Raw genomic sequence first — 18,264 nt, forward strand, 5'->3', positions numbered from 1 at the left:
AGCACCGAACCTCATTTTTTCTCTTTCACTAAAATGAATTTGATGTTTGGAATTAATCAGGAGACACAGAAACAGGAACAAAATGCTGAAAACAAAAGCATTTGCTATTTTTTGCTTTGATACTCCTACTTGGTTCACAGGCTTGAGCTCTCAGATTTTGCTTTTATCTTAACCTTTCCTGGAAACCCTGTAGATCCCCATGGCTGTATCAGTCTGACAGCAATACCAGCCTGTACAAGAGAGCTGCACATGACTGCTGATATAAGCAAAATTATTCAAATACAACAGTGTTTTGGATCTGTGGTTTTAACCTAATACACAGCATTGCTTCACAGTTCTCAGTCACATGGGCCCTATTTCAGGAGAAAAATGTAAGTCAGAATTGATGCACATACTTAAGAGCTTTGCATTATTGATCATAGCCTGTAACTCTTCCCTTAGTAATAATACTACCAGAAATGGTTCTTTGAGGTCTGACTGCGTTCTTCTAAAAGGATTTTTCTGTAAAATACCCTGCTTACTTTCACCTTTGTCCCCACTGAGGACTACTGTCTTCTGTATGTTTGAAGAGAGGCACATCAGTGGACTCACAATCAGTGGATTACAGTCACTCAAAAACATTGTCATGGTGCTTCATTTTTACTACTGCTCACAGTGACAAGTAATTGTTATCTTTGAGTGGCAGAGGAAAATACCAGCACATGGGAGATGTGACTAAAAGCCCAACAACCAAATCTTTTGAGTAAAACAGAGCATTAGCTGAGGGAGGAAGTTGTTTTGTTATATTGTGGCACTGAGGAAACATACTTCCCAAATATTCCTGCCAAGAGATCTCCCTGCAATCACACCAAGGAAATACTGCACCTCGATGATAGCACAGCACAAGCAAATGATTGGTTCAGCTCTTGCAGCTCTCCCACAGTATCCATGTAAAAAGACAGCAAGTGAAACATACAGCTAGCTTAACGAGTCCTGTGTGGATAGGAGACTCAATTAAAATTAAATTATACAACAAATTAGGTTTTAAATGCTACGCTGCTTAGCCAGCCAGCCAAATAATAATTAGAGATGTACTGATCTGCTGCTATGTGCAGCTGAACAGCAGACTGCTGTAACTGCTCTCAGTGTACTTTGATGAACACTTCCCTCCCAGCTCAGGGTAGTTTTATATCACATTTAAAGTGAGCCATCCCTCAACAGACCCATTTTGTACTTGTCACCCTTCTGAGCTGGGCAGAATGGGTAGGATCTTGTTCTAGAGTCTGTCTTTTCCATCTGTTCCATCAGTTCATGTTTCTTTAGGAATATACCTCTCCCTTTTCTTTCTTTCTAGAATCAAGGTCATTCTAAGTGGAATTAGTTTTCAGCCTGCGAGTTCTGTAGATACACATACATTAGATTGAGGAGAAAAAGAAGGTCCAAATATTTTTTCTTTTTTTCCACCTACTGGCAGTTTCTCCATGATGCATAGATGAACACAAGCCAGAAACTGCCACCTCTGATACTGGTTCTAGCAAAAGCAAAGAAATTTAGGACTTCCTGATCAAGAACAACATAGAAATCTGTCCCATTGAAAAGTACCTGAAGGCAACTACTGAAATCCTACTGTAAAGTTTCAAATATATTTGTATTGTATTAATATCTGGTGCTCTCCATCACCCTTTAATACATAAACAGCACAGATGCTGTTTAATTTTCCCTCCAAGTTTTTTTTCACCTCTGGTGAGAGTAATATTAACTTCCTAACAACAGATCTAGCAAATGCAGCATGGAAAACATATTTCATGATTAAACTAACATTGATGTGCTTTGCATTGAAAATAAAGTATTTAAAGACATTCCTAAGCCAGCAAGACCAATGTTATCATACAGCCATCTTCAGCTGTGGTTTCCTACTGCTGGCTGCTTGTCTGTGGGTAAAGAAAAACAACTTCATAGTGCAAAAGAAAACATAGCAAGGGCAGCCTTTTAGTCAAGCATTTTTCCAAATATTGATAGCCCAGTCCTGCAGATAATCTATGTTCCTACCACACTGTAAATGAGAATGCACTATTAACATAAAGAGCTTTCTGAGTCAGGCAGCCAGCCACAGATCTCTTCCATATTTTAGGGTAGAGAAAGGAAGACACCCAGAGACATCATATGAGAAGGGATCAGGAAAGGAATCATTTATGTGCTTTTTCTTCTGCTGTTTATTCAGACATCCATTGCTGATCACTGCTAGGGTATGGCAAACTTTTAATCTAGAGGAAACTAGCATGGCAGTTCCTGTGTTGTCTTGCCATTCACAGGTAACATTCCAGGTTTTTTTTTGATGATTTAATTAGTGATATTAGAGAAATTCTCCAGCACTTCCCCAGTGTCTTAGATTGACATGTCTGAGGAAGAAAAAAACCTGCATGTATTATCTCAGGATGAAAAACTGCCTACAGAAAAATTAAATTAATATTTCTGCAAAGACTCCCTCTCCAAAGATAATAGGAAAAATTTACAGTCTAGTTAAAGACCAGATTGCATCAAAGGGGATTTTAAAAATATTTCCTTCCTTTAAGTGTTTTCAAACACATTCCTCCAGGGGGTGCCAAATTAACACCACTGGAAAGTAAAAATGTATAAATGATCCACACCAGGGACATAACAACTGTCCATATTGTACATTTTATGTTAGCTTGTGAGTGATGCAACCCTCCAGCTTGAGCCAAAGGCACCAGAGTTTAGAGTGAAATCTCTCAGCTGTTCTCTTCTGAGTCTCTTGTGAAGCCAGAAAAAGTGCTGACTGGACCTTCAGTTAATGTCACACACATTCTCTGCCGAGTTTAGATTGGACACATCCCTTGGAAAAGAGCTTTATGAGTGGCTGAGTGGAGAAATACATCCATCTCAGCCTTTGAAAGGAAGAAATTACAACACAGTGACAGCTGTATGTAGTGTCAACCAACTTACAAATAAGGGCAGAAACCTGGACACGAGAACTAAAATGATGCAGAAAAGCTGAGGAAAAGTCAGGAGTGTCATCAGGTTTTCTACAGGTCTGCAGGGAATGTCAGCCCCAAGTAGGATGTCTGTAAATGTCATTATAGCAGAGGAGAAGTTTCACTGGCTCAGAAAATAGAGATTCATCACCTGAAACAGAAACCTTGCTCTAAACAAGCAACCACTTTACTCTTAGGGAGGTCTCTTTATGACATGAGAAAAATCACTCTAATCACTGCTTGTAGACAATGGAGCAAAAGAAAAAGAAAATTGTTGAGAAGTAATACAATCACCTTTTCCACATTTCACTGCTCATTTTCGTTTACCTTTACAGCAGTTGAAACAGTCACACTGTCCAGCTATTCTCCATCCTCCACCCACCCCATTAGAAATATTCCTGTAAGAGTCCCTGGTTATCTTCTGCTTGACAGTAATATCTCTGGTGGATAATTATTTAAGTAGAAAACCTATAAGACTCCCATAGTAAAAAACAAAATTTCTAATATATACTTACTTTGTCCTCTCATTTCAAAATGCAGTTTTGCTCTTTTTACTTTGAGATTAGCAGCAAAACCAATACTAATAATGAAAACCAACATAATTAATCGATGATGTTGTGTAAGCATGAACATTGTCATAGTGAATAAGAATCCTAAATATTATATTAATCCATCATTAGGGCACTATCAGATTGAGGGCTGCCAGTTAACACTGTAGAAGGGATGCTTGGTATTCAAAACAGTCATGTCACCAGATTCTCATCTGCATATATCATCACAGAAGTCACTGATAAGCAGCTTTGCATCAGCTGAAAACTTGATCACTTGTCTCAAGGAGGCAAAACTGAATTGCTGTGGAAGTGCACTGAGTTCATGAACCAAAGCCTTGAATGCTGGGAGTGATTTCTGTGACCATGCAGGGAGCTGTAGCAGTGGGCTCCAGAGGGAAGGTTTTCTTAGCCTTCCCTCTGGAGAGCAGGCACTGAAAGTTTTCAGTTCTTCTGGGGGATGGGATAGACCCTTTGGTGGAGCTCTGGGGGAAGCAGCTCCTTCATCCAGGTACTCTGGCTTGCAGATCCCCTCTCAGCTGAAAATCCCTGTGGTGAGCTGTATGTCTGATATACAACAACCCCAGGAAATACTGTCCCTGCTACAAAGGGGACAAATCCCTTATCAAGCTGGATATGGAGAAAAGAAACTTGGATGCAGAAGAAGAAACCAAAGGAAGTGGGAACGATGAACTAAGTACAGTTCCTCCTCCCAGGCTGTTGAGGTAGCTCTTTAAATCACTGTCTGCTAGAGAGCAGGGTATGCAACATATAGTCAAGATGTTTAATGAGATCTATTTTTATTTTACATACAATATAGTGTAATGATCTGTAAATTGACTGGTTTAGGCACTGAATGAGAGACAAGTAGATAAGAATTAAGTATCACTTACAGTACATACCCAGAAGTCTAGTCATTGTTTTTATAAATGATAGCACACCCTAAATTGCATCATCTTCAGACTAGACACTGGGATTAGTGGAACATTTTGTCTTGTTCCTTGCTTCCTCTCAATGCCATATTCTAGAGACACATAATTTTGAATTGCCTTTGGAGATGCAGACTTTGCACACTATCTGGTTTACACTCCTGAGAAAGAGAAGAGCTTCTACATCCAGTAAAAAACAAAAGGTCCCATAACACCTTTTCTGGCTTATTATTGGCAGGGAGGAAGATCTATTAACCATGCGGGATGGGACAGCACTTTTTATTTTTTATTTGATTTATTAAAAATCCCTGCTGTGCATATTAAGAGGAAATAAGCCATAATTCAGGAGCAGTAGTTCTGATAGGCAGTGAGATGGAAGGTTTCGTGTTAAAGCCTTAGGAGGCCAAAAAGAAAATTGAAAATCTGGAAGTATCTGCTGATGAGAACTATACTTTCATTATAAAGAACACCGAGCTCTATAAACATCTTGGCAGGGGGGATAAGAGTGGAATCAAACCAATGACCTTGAGATCAGTCTCAGGCTACAGAACAGTAGGTTTACAGCAGATGCCAAGGAGAGGAACAGGAAATGCAAGTCAGATGGCATCTTCAATCTGGAACAATCCTGGTCAAAAAATGTCCACATTTATAGTTTCTTCCTCTAAAGCAAAGATATATTTTCTCTCTATCCATGCAGCTGAAACTCTTAACTAAGTTCTCCTTGCTTTTCATCTCCAGTACTGCATTATTCTCTCCTCTGTTTTTCTCATTTTATGTCTTGTCCCATTCTTTTTTCCTAGCCATTTCCCTGCTTTGACTCAGATCACTTCCTACTCACCTCCCTCCTTTGATTCACCATTCTCTACTGCAGCAAGGAAAAAGCTATTTGAATAATTTCCAAAACTGTTTTTTGATAATAAGAATTTATTATCTTAAATTCCCTTCTAGGAATCAGAGCTCACCTCTGACTAGCCACATTGCCAGTCTGTATCACCTCTTTGTTACATTTTCTGACAACTCCCATATGCCTTTTTTCTCCCCAGACTTCCATTCCACTGTTGTAGGAATGTTCTGTAACAACAAAATGGTGAGTGGGAGAAGCTGCAGTACTCTGCTGTTGGACAGATAGTGGGGCTAGAAAGTCCAAAGAGCTCAGGCTACTGTGGTAAGGATGGTGTTGCTTCCTCACAGCAGTCTCTCAGCCAGGAGAGTGTGTTTGATGGGTTCTAAAGAAGCAATAAATAGTTCTCCTGGTATGGTGTATAAAGCATGGCAGGGGGAAAGTTGATTTATCATGGACTTTATCCCACATTTCCTCCTAAGCCTGATCTCAATCTAAAGAAATAATATTGTAGACTCTTACTGGGCTAGTCCTAGAGAAGCCAAAAAGCATATATCATTTGACAGCTGAAGCTCTGGAGGCAACCAGTTCTGATTTATGGGTGTGTTGGAACACCTACAGCTCAGCATCCAGAGTCACTGAGACAGAGGGACACTGTGGATGTTGATTCACCATCACCATATATTTTTGCATGTATGAACCCTGGCTGCTTAAATACCCAGCATTCAGTTTTGAGACTGTAAAGTACTGAAAGTCACAATATCCCCAAAACATTGGCCTTGATGTTACTCATTTTGTGGCATTGTCCTCCTTTACAGAGACATATACATGAAAGAGTAATGCTTCAAGAGCTCACCTAAATCAATAATTTCCAGCTTTTGGTCTGCAGAATCTGGCAAGCTCATGGAAAACTTCTAAAGAGCCTGCAAAAAAGAGATTGAGAAAAAGCAAATTCGTATGTGCCAAACAACAATCTACATATGTGAAATTCCTAGAGGAGTCTGCACTACTGCTGGAAAATTTTTTAGGGGTCCACAAATCAAAAAGTCTGAAAAACCACTGACCTAAATCTTCTCCTGCAACAGCAAATGGCCTAGAACTGCAGCAACATGAGAACTTGGCACTAAGCAATAGCCATGACAGCAAAGCAGCACAAAATCTCTGCAGCTCCCTACAGATGTAAATGGGAGCAAGCAGGACAGACACATGTCTGCTTAACTTTTGTGAGTATTTGTTCAGAGACTGGTGTTAAAAAAGAGCAGCCCATCTCAGTGCTAGGTGAGGTAATCTTGACTACATATTGCTGCACACAGCAAATCTGGAGATGGATGTGTTCCTTGTAGAGATGGGTCATTTCAAAACCTGAACTTTCACTAAGTCTAAAAAAAAAAATAATCAGACAAGGACAATCCCTATTAAGCCATCACATAGTTATTTCAGTAGATTCTCTGGAAATAAGCTTGTTTCTGTGCTAATTTTTCTTCTGGCAGAACCAATTCATTCCTGGCCTTTACAAGCTGGTCTTTTACATTTGATTCAAAATTGGATTTAGGCCTCTGGGGATAGCTCATGTCAGCCTTCCTAATGTAGTGTCAACATGAAGACACAAAGAGATAAAAAGTCAGTTTCACTTTGAGTTTCCTTTTTCCAGGGTCTAATTGGGATTTTCCCTTTGCTTTTGTGCTCTGGATCACTGTATATTCTTGTCTTGAGTCACATTTAAGTGGGAGGGCAAGAGAATGCTTGGCCAACCTCCTTGGTTTATAGGCAGGGTCACTAACACAGCTGGAACATATACTTCATGATATCACCTCATAAAATGATCACATAGCAGGCAAATTTTAAGCACATATTTGAAAAGCAGAAACTCTGGGGTCAGGGTGGTGTGGAATGGAGAAAGGGTAAGTGTGGGCTACAAAGAGAAATAATGAGACTGGCTTTGGGGGAGGAAATGGTCAGACATTAGCATTGCAATAGATGAAGTCCAACCCTCTCATCCAAGACAGGATATAGGTCCCGGCAGATCAAGCTCACTCAACCCATAACATCTGTACTGCACTTTTTAAATATGATGCCCAAACTGAAGGTTACTCCCCACAATGATTTACATTACCCCTCCTGCCTCCCTCCCTGGCCCATTGTGCAGTCTTTGCTCATTTGGAGCATACAAACTGACTAAAAATGGGACACAAAGGAAAAAGAGCAAGAACACAACCTCTCGAATGTATTAGGAAAATCAGTGTGTAGGCACCCAGCTCAGGACTTTCATAACACACAGGAGAAGCAGGAACTACAATTCCTGGGACAACTTTAGTTCTGTAATTTCCTGACCTGTATGTGGCTTTGCAGCAATCAAGATTGTGTAATTCCTTAGAAAAATAATATACATTATTAGACTACAATCAAAACAAATACTAACAAAGTATTTTCTGCTTTTGCCTATGAGAGGCTTTAAGTTTCTATTCTCTTGCAGAGGATGACTGGGAAGCAAAGTGCCTGTCTCTTCTTAAGTAACACAGCCTGTGTCTGGAGCAAACTTAGACAGGACATAGCATCTCTACAAATAGTATGTCAGTGGGTAAAGGCATGGTGCATCAAATAGGATAAATTAATAATTAAAATCATTTATTATGCTCACAAAGACTTCCTATGCAAGCAGATTTATATACTCTTCTCCTGGAAGTGGTAAAATGCTGTACCAAAAAGAACAACCATAACCACCACCCAAAAAAAACCCCAAAACAAACCAAAAACAAGCAGCCAAAAAAAACCAACCAAGAAAACCCCAAACCCAAATCCCACAATAAAAACACTCCCCAAAAGCAAAAAACCCTGCATTTCCCAGCCTGCAGCACTTTCATGGTACAAATACCTGCAGACTCAGACTCTTGCTTCTACCACCAATGCAGAGCAGAAAGTGGAGCTGCTTTGTGCCATTTCCTTCTTTCCATTAAGCAGATAAATGTCCAGGGCAGATAAATGAATTGCATTGGCTACCTAGAGAATCTTTTAAATTCCTGGCTAAGTATGCAAGAATGGGGAAAATAACAGGGAGCTGTATGAAGGAAGGAAATTTATACACACAAACTCTCAGATTGCAAGAAAATGGAGGCATGGCACAGGAAAACAACAGATCCATGGATACTCTCAGGAGAAAAAAAACCAAAAAAAGCCAACCACATAACAAAAAAGAACCTTATGTGGTAAAGGGAGAGTTGATGTGCAGAAATGCTCAGAAATTTTAATACTGCTGTCTAAAATTAAACCATGACAGCAGAACGTGCTTATCTGCAAGCATCACGTTACTTCCCCTGGGATCACTACCTTCCCACTGGTGCTTCTGTCATCTTCTCCTACCCCCCTCAAATCTCACTTGACCTGAGTGATTTGACTCCATAATCCTCTGGTTTCCACTGTATGCACACAAAAGATTATTGTACAAAAAGTGAATTCCCAGGGCCTTGGGCTTTGCTTTCCATTTAGTTTAAGAATTATCCTACAGTAGTTTAGGTGCTGGGAAACTTGTTCTGTAGATTATTGCCTACAGGGCAAATGCTGAGGAAACTGCTAACAAGAGAACAGATGTTCAGTGGCTTATGGGCATTGCTGGATGTAAATATCTTCAGCACAGTGCTTGTCAATAAGCCTCTGCCTGAGAATCACAAACTGTACAGGCAAAATTCACCCCCAATGTAAATGCTTGGGTTAAGGCAGAATTACACTGAGGAAGAAGCTGGTCCTTGATCTGCATCAAAGAGCCAGTGTTAAAAACCTTGTACAGAAAAGGAGACTAAGTGTCATGAAAAGTTAAGATATTTAAAGAAAACCTTGCCTCTTTCCAGGAAAATCCTGCATCTGTTATGACACAGCAGGCCTAAAACAAGTAGATTTAATTGGAATATTGGTACTGGGGGGGGTGGAAAGATGTTACAGTGCCTAAATCTCTAAAATTTCTCTCACCTCCACATTTATTCTTGTTTATCCTCCATTTTCTGCTCACAGAACAGTGAGTTTCATCCACTGCATGCTGTCTCACCAGGCAGCAGCAACTTAAGGGGCTGTAGGTGAAATGCTCTTCAAGTTCTCTGCTCATGTGCAAACTTCCAGCTACCAAAGCAGTGTGTTTGCTCCTCATCTCCTGATGAGTGACCTTCAGAGAATTTATTCTTGAGTGAGGGCTGAGGATTGCTATTGTTGGTTTTTGTTTTTTTTTTTTTTTTTTGTTATTGGACGTTATTGCTCCTGAGTGGCTTTTTCTTTAAAAGGTCTCTTGACAGAAAACCAAGATGTGCAAGGAGGACACTTGTCCTCAAGCTTTCCCTCCTCCAGCTGCTGCATGCTGACCTTGCTTTGCACCTCATCTTTGCTATGGCAAAGCTCAGTTGTACCTACACCCCAAGAAAGCCACGAGCTCTTGTGGGTCATAGATTGCCACTTAGTACTAAGTGCAACAACTGCACTCTCTCATCAATAGCTTGGTACAGTTCACAGGATTATCTCATGAATCCTTCCACCTGGGTGTGCCAGCTCTCTCAGCCTTTGCCAAGTGGTGCTCAAAGTTTCCACTCAGAGCATGAGACTGGAAGGTGAGTGAACAGGGTCTCTCTTCTATCAATGAGCCCAGGAAACCATGAAAGGACTGGGATTCTTTAGTTTTTTTGTTTTTCTGGGAGCCCTTTGTTACAAGGGCATAACCACAGTCTGAAAAATAAACAAACTCCACCATGTACAACACTGAACTGAAAAGACTGGCTGGCAAGCTGAAACTTGGGTCAGCTACTGAACTGCTTTCTGATGTGGAGAAACCACTGTGCTTGCTCACTCTGTCCTATCCCAGTCAGATCACCACTCTGCACAGACAAGACTGAGTTTTATTAAACATGCCTACCCTGTTGAGCACAGTGAAGCCCTGGTCTCACCTGAGGCTTTTAGGTATTCTTGTAGCACACATAATAATAACACTTAACAGTTCCATCTCTTATGATGGGAAGTCCCATGAAAAATATTTAGTACATGCTTTTTGTGTGTGTATATATAAAAGTGCCTGGCATGAAACGATGCCAAAGAAAACTTCTGCTTTCCCTTCCCCCCTCCCTTTAGGCAAACCACAGCTGGCAGAGCCATCCCAGCTGGATCCCGGCCAGGACAATAGGGTTAACAGCCCAGTTCTCACCAGAACTGCCACAGGTTATGGGTACTTAACCAAAGCCCTCTGCAGCATCTCGCTGCTCCTGAGGGCACTGAGTCTGCATCCCACCAGCAGTGCCTGGGGCTGAGCAGGACCACAGCAGCTCGGTGGAGGTCAAGTAGGCAGGAGGTGTATCAGCAAGCAAACCTCTGTGTCAGTATATAAATATTAGATACTTCAGGCATTGCTGAACCTTACTTTAGTTGCACCCTTTCCAGGATGAGCCCGCTGGTAGCTCCGGTGTTCTTAGCTTAAGCAAATTGATTTGCACGTTTCTGAAACCCTCTTTGATCCGTGGCAAGGTTGCACAGGACTTGGTGGGTTGGTTTTGGCCGAACAGCATGAGATTTATTTCCCCGCCCTAAGCTTCCTCCGTGAAAGGAGTTCCCGGCTCCGGAATCAGCAGGAACCCCGAGATCTGCCCGGGGGCTACCGCGGCTCAGCCCGGGCGAGCAAAGCCGGAGCTGGGCGGCCACGGCGAGGGGAGGCGATGCCTTGTGCTGTCCTTGTGCTCCTCTGGCACTAGATGGCAATGTGGGTCTTCAGCAGCTGTGCGAAGGCAGCCTTGGGGGTGCGGGTACCCCTGGGCATCACTCCGCATCTCTGCACGCCCCTCTGCGTCCCTCCCTATAACCCCCATAAAACCTCGGGCGGTCTCGTAGGCAAAACGTGGAAAGAAATGTTCCTGGGTGGCTGTCATTGCCCTGCACCTCCCAAAAACTGCCTCTGTTCCCAAGTTGGATTTTATCCATCTCTGGAAAGAAAAGCTGCAGCTAGCAGCAGCAGGGCTGGTTAATGCTGGCTGCAACATTGCTACCCAGCCTGACCTGCTCATTGCTGGGACCCACAGTATCTGTGGGAGACAATATGAGAAAGGAAACCTCATCTGCAGGCAGCAAAATGTGCCAGGGTAGCATCTGTGCCCAGGCTGTTTTCAGGCCACACACACCTGCAGCTCTGCATGCAGCACTGGTAGGAAAGCTCCAGCCCAGTCACGAGCAGGAAATCCCAACCTTGGCTCTCCTCTGCAGCCTTTCTGCCCAGAAAAGGTTAACATTTCCTTTTCTGAGTATAGAGTAACGTCTCTGAGAGTTTGTATCTGGGTTTTTTTACCAATTACCCCTAACCCAGTGACTGTTTCTCAAAAAGAGAGTGTTTTTCTTAAGAAAAAGTCACAGGCAGAACCTCTTCTGTTGTTGCCTTTGGATGGAGTTTTTTCTGTCAGCCACAGGCAGGTTTTTAAGAGGAAATTAAGATGAATGGTGAAGGACACCCTGAACGCTGCAATAACAAAACTGATCTGCTGCTAGGTTTCTAGTTTTCTGTTTAGTTTTTAAATGTGCCACGGGATGGAACATTTAATGTTTCACTTTCAGTATTGATGGCCTTATCTCCTATCTTACACCTTACCCCAGCGGTAGTGTGAGTTATTTCCTCCAAACTTGTCATAATTCTGTTGTACTTGTTAGAGTTGCCTCCCCATTGTTCCTCCTCCCTTTTGTAGCCTCCTCCTTTCTCTCACTGCTAGATTTAGCATCTCCTGAGCAAGAGAGATTACAGCAGCACCCTGCAGGAGCCAGCAGTGGCCAAGGGTGGGCTGGCAGAGCACACAAGTGAATGCCCCATCCTGATTTGTGCTGCCTGTTGCACTGGGGACTCACCATTAACTCTGCTGTCATTCCTTGTCTGCTTTAACATGATTGCTTTCAAGATTTCTCTCTCCAGGAGAACATCTGTGTTTTGGGTTAGTTTTCCCTAGACAGATTTCCTTACAGTTTTTCCACATTAAATCTCTGTGTTTTGTTGCTGTCTAGTCTATCTAGGTCCTTTTTTGGTATTATTCCTCCAGGTGCCTTCAAAATCTCCCCATTTAGTGGAGTCAGCAAAGTGCTCTGGTATCCCAATTTACTCTTTGTATTAGACTATGAAAGAATTACACATTCCTGGATGTCACTCTCTAACACAGAGCATTCACTCCTTGCAGTCCTTTGTTTACAGTTCATGCTTTTGTAATCTGCATGATTGTGCCAATATCTAAATGGATTTAAATTACTGTTTCCATCAGGCACATATGAAAAAGCTATAAAACCAAAACAACTCCCTCAATTGTTCTGCTTATCAGTCACAGTTGCATTAACTTCTGAATGATACAAGACTTTTCTCCTAGTATCTGTTCTATTTTAGTAAACATAAGCTCACAATGTCTTCCAGATCACTGTTGATTCAGGTCTGAAAATTATTTGGAAATATAATTTTCACCCTATTTTCTGTCTGTATAATATCAGTTTTCTGTTGCTCAGTTGTAACTGGCAGAAAATGCTTCTTATCCTTTAATTTATGGAGGAAACACTATAAATATGCCCATAGAAAGAATAAAACATTCTCATTGGCAACAATCATGTATGACAATAGAATGAAATGAGGTAATGGATTAATTTAAAAATTAATTTACAGAATTTAGTTTTCTCCATCCCCAAAACATGCATTCCCTTGTCAGCATTCCTGTATTTCATCCAAATACGCCTTTCTCTTTTTTTTTTTTTTAACTCTGATGCCATGAGATCAAATACTATACAACCTGTCTTGAAAAAATAGCAGAGCTGAAGGCTGTGATTATGCCAGCAGTTGGGGCTACCACAATACTAAAGGACACTTTCTTTAAAGCATATGAGAAAGCTTACACTGATGGACAGACAGATGGCAGAACTGCAGAGCACCTGGCTGGTGCATCTTGTGTCTGATAAAAAATTGTTTCTGGTCTGTACAGGTTCACTTGGCCAAGAAATGAGAGGGGAAGGAGGCTTAGTGCTAACTTGCTGTGCTCCATGCTGGTAAAGCAATGAGAGCTACACAGGACACTTGCATTATTTTCTACTTCAAGTTCCAGAATTGCTTTCACAGTGAGAGCTACTTCCATTTCCCTCTTTTCTTAACAAAGAGCCAAATCCTACAACTTATGTTCTTCTGGTAGCTTTGCCAGTTGAGTACTGCAGTATGATTTACTCTAAGGCCTTGTTCTCTCAAGGCATTTCATCACCCTTTTCTTTTGAATGCACTTGAGACCCAGGTAGTGTATCCTTCTGATGAGTCACAGGAAGAGGATTTTTACCTCTACAACCAGCCTGTTGGCTGAATAAATCCTCACAGTAACCACAACCCAGACTTTCTGGTTTTCAATACTTCTCACCAAACTCAAGCACTCCATTGCTTCACCATCATTGTGACCTCACTCACTTCTTCCCCCCTCTGCTGCCTCTAAACCATTCTGTGCTTGAAGGAGACTTTTCAACGTTCCTAAGATTGATTTGCCCATTATTACTTAAAAGCTGAGTGTGGGATCAAGCAACTCAGGTCTGTGGGTGCCCTTTTGGCAGGTGTGGCTCAGGCAGTGGTCACACTACTGCCTTCAGCTGACTGAGAGTTTGAATGCCCCTTGCATATGGGGGAGGCTGGAATCGTGTATCTAAAGCCCTGGCTTAGCCTGATACTGATCTTTGAGGCCCCTGTGCTCTGGCTTACACCCATTCTCTACATCCTCCCACCCTTGCCCCCTTTATCTTTCCCGAGGATGAGAGCAAAGTGTGGGCACAGGGGGAGTTGAAATTTCACTGTGATCATTTGCAACAGCAATTAGCAAATGCCTCTGCTCACCTGAAGCCTCTATAGCCTGATGGAGTGCAGCACATGTCCTTCAGATCCCATCTCTGCTCCAGGCTGTGCAAAGCTCCCTGTAGGATCAGGCCTCCCAGCTTAGCATTACTGACCAGAGACAAAAGCAGAGTCAGACAGCCCCCACCTCTCACCCTTATTCCTCTCTCCCTCCTCCTCCTCCCACCTGTGAGGCTTTTGCTGTGTTAGAGCTTAGTGCATTCAGCTGTCTTTCACCCATCATTGCTTTGATAACTGATAGCAGGGAAGGTATTACTTAAAGAATCTGGGTGACTGTTAGCAAAATAAACAGGAGATGAAAGATAAGGCAGTCTCCTTGGTGCATAATTACCTTAAATGAAGGTCTGTTTGCTAATACCGTTGTTTTGATGTGCTAAATAGCTTGGTCTTAACGCCCCAGCAGATACTAAAACAAACCTAATTCCTAATGATGTCACACCAAGATTACAGAGACTGTGGGGAGGAAGAGGTAAGGGAGGAATATCCACAAAGCAGTTGTTTGTAGGGAGTGCTCCCAAAGTCGCCTGGTGTGGCAGGCAGAAGCCTCCTCTTCACTGGCAGCTTTGCTGTCAGCGCAGGTTTGCAAACCCCCATGAAGTGATGATGCTTCCAGGCAGGCAAATGGCTCTCTCAAAGTCACCTACTTTCTCCCAGCCAACCTGATCTTGAGGAGATGCTCTTAGGTGTGCAGCAAGGAGAGCTCTTTGAATTCACATTACAGTGCTCTGCATGGCAGCACTTGCTCCCCACTTCTTCCTGTAAGAGGGGAGACTCTCCCTTTGCTTTGAAAAAAAGCTGCAGCTGGCTTGTAGGCAGCTGGGTTACCTGCATGTATACATAATCTGAGCTGCACGTGATTGCAGGGTTCCTCTCTTTTATTTAATTGTCTGCCTGGAAGCATCTCCTGACCTAATTATGCCCGCAGTTGTGTCACTTCACTTGTCCTGCATGCCGAGTGGCATAGCACGAGCAGGAGCCCTGTGCACACACTCTCACACAACTGATCTAATGGAGGCTGACAGGGGGTATTGGGTTTTTTAAGACTAAGAAGTCTCCTGGGGTGCTACTAATCCCCTAGAGGTGCCATTAGCTTATGATAACCACACCTTTGAAATTGTTTTATTGCTTTAATAATGTGGTGGTGATGGAAAATGGGGAACATGTCACATTTATTATTTATGCTGGTAAAAGATGAAAGTTAGCAATTAGAAGCTTTAAACCACAGGTTCAGCAGAACAACATGACTTACATTTATTCATTTTTTGGACCATCCACCTCAGCCCTGGAATGCCCTTACTGTCCAGGTTCATTATGTTGGACTGCCTACATAAACCATGGCAAAGCAGCAGGCCAGCACAATTAACACTGCAAGACAGATACACATCTTAACTGCAGGGATGGGTGGAGATTTCCTGGTGGGGAGCTGTTGGAAGTGGAACAGTGCATTTTGATATCTGAACTCATCTTCTGCTATGATAATTCCATCTTACTTAAGCGCTCGCAGCCTCTCTGTGCCGCGTAGTCATGCTGTGGCAGCTACTGTGTGTATCTGATCCAAACTCCCTGCTTCCCCACACACTTAATTGGTAAAAATTACCACCTATTGTTTATAAAAAAAAAAGCATGGAAAGAGTAAGCAGAATCTTGGTTCCTCAGGACTGTAGGAGTCCTGACTGTAAGACTCTGCTGCCACACAGCCGGGAATCACACTCTGTCAGCTCAAGGCAACACAGAGAGGATGCATGTTGGACCATATGTGTAGTGACATCTACATCTGGATGGAGCAGCTCTGCTGAAATAAAAGAAGCTCGTGGTAGACTGCAACATCAGCCCTTTCAAGGCTGCCATGCTTCCAAAGTGTGGGGTTTGATCCTGAACGCCTAGGGAAAGGGACATTGACACCACAGCAAAACTGAAGGAAAAGGCAGGGAAGTTGGGCCTGTAAAAGAAACTTGCCCAGACAGCATATGTCTGTGCTTGGAGCTGTAATGGAAGTGATTCCACTAATCTGCCTTGAAGCCCACTTTCTCATTCTGTGTGATCCTTCAGTGAGGCTTCAAGCGTGTTTGATCGCTTCACCTTAGGATCAAATAAGCAGAGGGCTGACTGGGTGTTTTATCTGCAGCTGGCAGAAAATGGAGGTGAGAGAGAGCAAGCGAGTTTCTATTAAGAACAGAGAGATTAATGCACCCAAATTTAATTGGAATTGCACAAGCAGGCAAGAGGTGTCAAGCTCTGAGTTCATGAATAGATTATGTGGGTGTCCTATGTACTACATTTTGAACATATGCAGCGTGACTATCTCAGCCTTGTACTTTGGTCCTTGCTATGAGCTTTCACGCTGGTTACCAGTTTTGTACACCCTTGTTTCTATTGCACACCCTTCTGCCCTTTGCCTCATTGCACTGCACCACTCCCATTGAAAGGCTGCACGCAGACAGAAGCGACATAGGAACCTTCTCCATGATCTGGTTTCCCCTTGGGTCCAACACACTCCGTATTATCAGTGTCACACTTTGCAGCAGCCTGGAGAGAAGCCCCTTCCCTGAAGCAAACCACGTCCAAAGCCTGATGGTTTTGTGGGTGAGCAATGCTGGAGCCCAGCAGATGGACATGCAGGGCACAACGGGACCCCCTAGGCCATCAGCATGCTTCTAAGGAGCATGGGCACTCCTACCTCAGTGTGTTGGCGACTGGGATCCATGTAGTGCCTCCAGAAGGCTGACTTGATGGCTTAGCACAGAAAGATTAGGTTAACATCAGTAACTGGCATTCACTTTATTCAAACAAGAGGAAATGACACATGCAGCCTGGATTCTCAACATGTACCTTCCCAGCCTGACAAGCTCTCACTTTGCAGGGCCTGATTCACTCTGTGGGTGTCTCTTTGTCTCCAAGAAAAGGCCTTGGGGCCCCACATCCCTTCCTGAAGAAGTTAGACGTGATTCCAGCTAGGCTGCTGAAGGGTTGAAGATGGTGCAGTCAGCACTGCAAGCGTGGGCTGCTACCATGTAAAGAAGGATTTCAGCCCATTCATTACCTTCTTACATGAACACTGCCCTTTGAGAAATCCCGTGCCTTTGGTTCAGGTAATTCCTGTAAGGTTGGAGTTTAGTGATGGCCACAGGCAAAGCTTGGCCTGTGGACAGGTTCTGTTTCTTTTCCTTGAGGCTGCTGCCAGCCTTGGATGTGCTCAGGGACCTTCCCCAGCAGCACCAGGAGCCCACCCTCACTCAGAGGATTGTGCTATGCTAGGAAAAATGCTTCTGGCTCTTCTCATGTGTATTTGAGGCAGAAAGAAGGTGTAGTTTAGATTAGAGCACTGGGGCTTTATCAGTGTTTATCAGTGTAGGAGTTCTGCTCCGTGTAGCATAACAGCCTCAAGTCCTTTTAAACCCTGACATCAATATGTGGTGATAAGATAACACTGGTTATCCTGTACGGGTTGCTCTAGATAAGATAAACCTTTTATGCCTTAAAACAGGACTCAAAGTTTCTGCTGTTTTCTTTTCCTTTTAATGTAGCAAACTCCAGAAACATTTTATTTCTAAGGGAGTGATATTTATAAGAGCAGATAAAAATAGCACATGTCATAAATAAGACTTTCTGAACTTGCCCAAGAAGCATGAAACATTTTCTTCCAAAGACTAAACAGAAACAAGCTAGTAGGAGCTAGATTTCAATGTCTTAGAAAACTGTTGGATCAATTAGAAGCTAAAATTATTCCAAGTGAGTAGTCACGCCTGCATTTATTTTGTCAGAAGAGTGTCTACAGAGTGGTATTTCAGCAGCAGTGGGTCTTAATTTTAAGGTGGTTAGTTTTAATTAACATGAAATAACTTTTAGAGAAGTATTGCTTGAGACAGCAGTATGGGGCATTTCCATTTTGCATTGAAAGCTAGGACTTAATCTCTGTACAAGCCAATCTATCCATAAATCTGCAGCACTGACTCTTCAAGTAGAGACAGCATCTTTGGAGATTTTAGAGATACATCCATTCATTAGTGAGTTAAAATTAATAACTAGGTCCTTTATGAAATTTAGCACTTTAGTCTTGTTTGTCCCAAATGATTTTAACAATGGAGTAACAGACTCTTCACATTTTCCATATAATTAA

The sequence above is a fragment of the Heliangelus exortis genome, chromosome 19 (genome assembly GCF_036169615.1).
Source record: "Heliangelus exortis chromosome 19, bHelExo1.hap1, whole genome shotgun sequence".
Taxonomy (NCBI): domain Eukaryota; kingdom Metazoa; phylum Chordata; class Aves; order Apodiformes; family Trochilidae; genus Heliangelus; species Heliangelus exortis.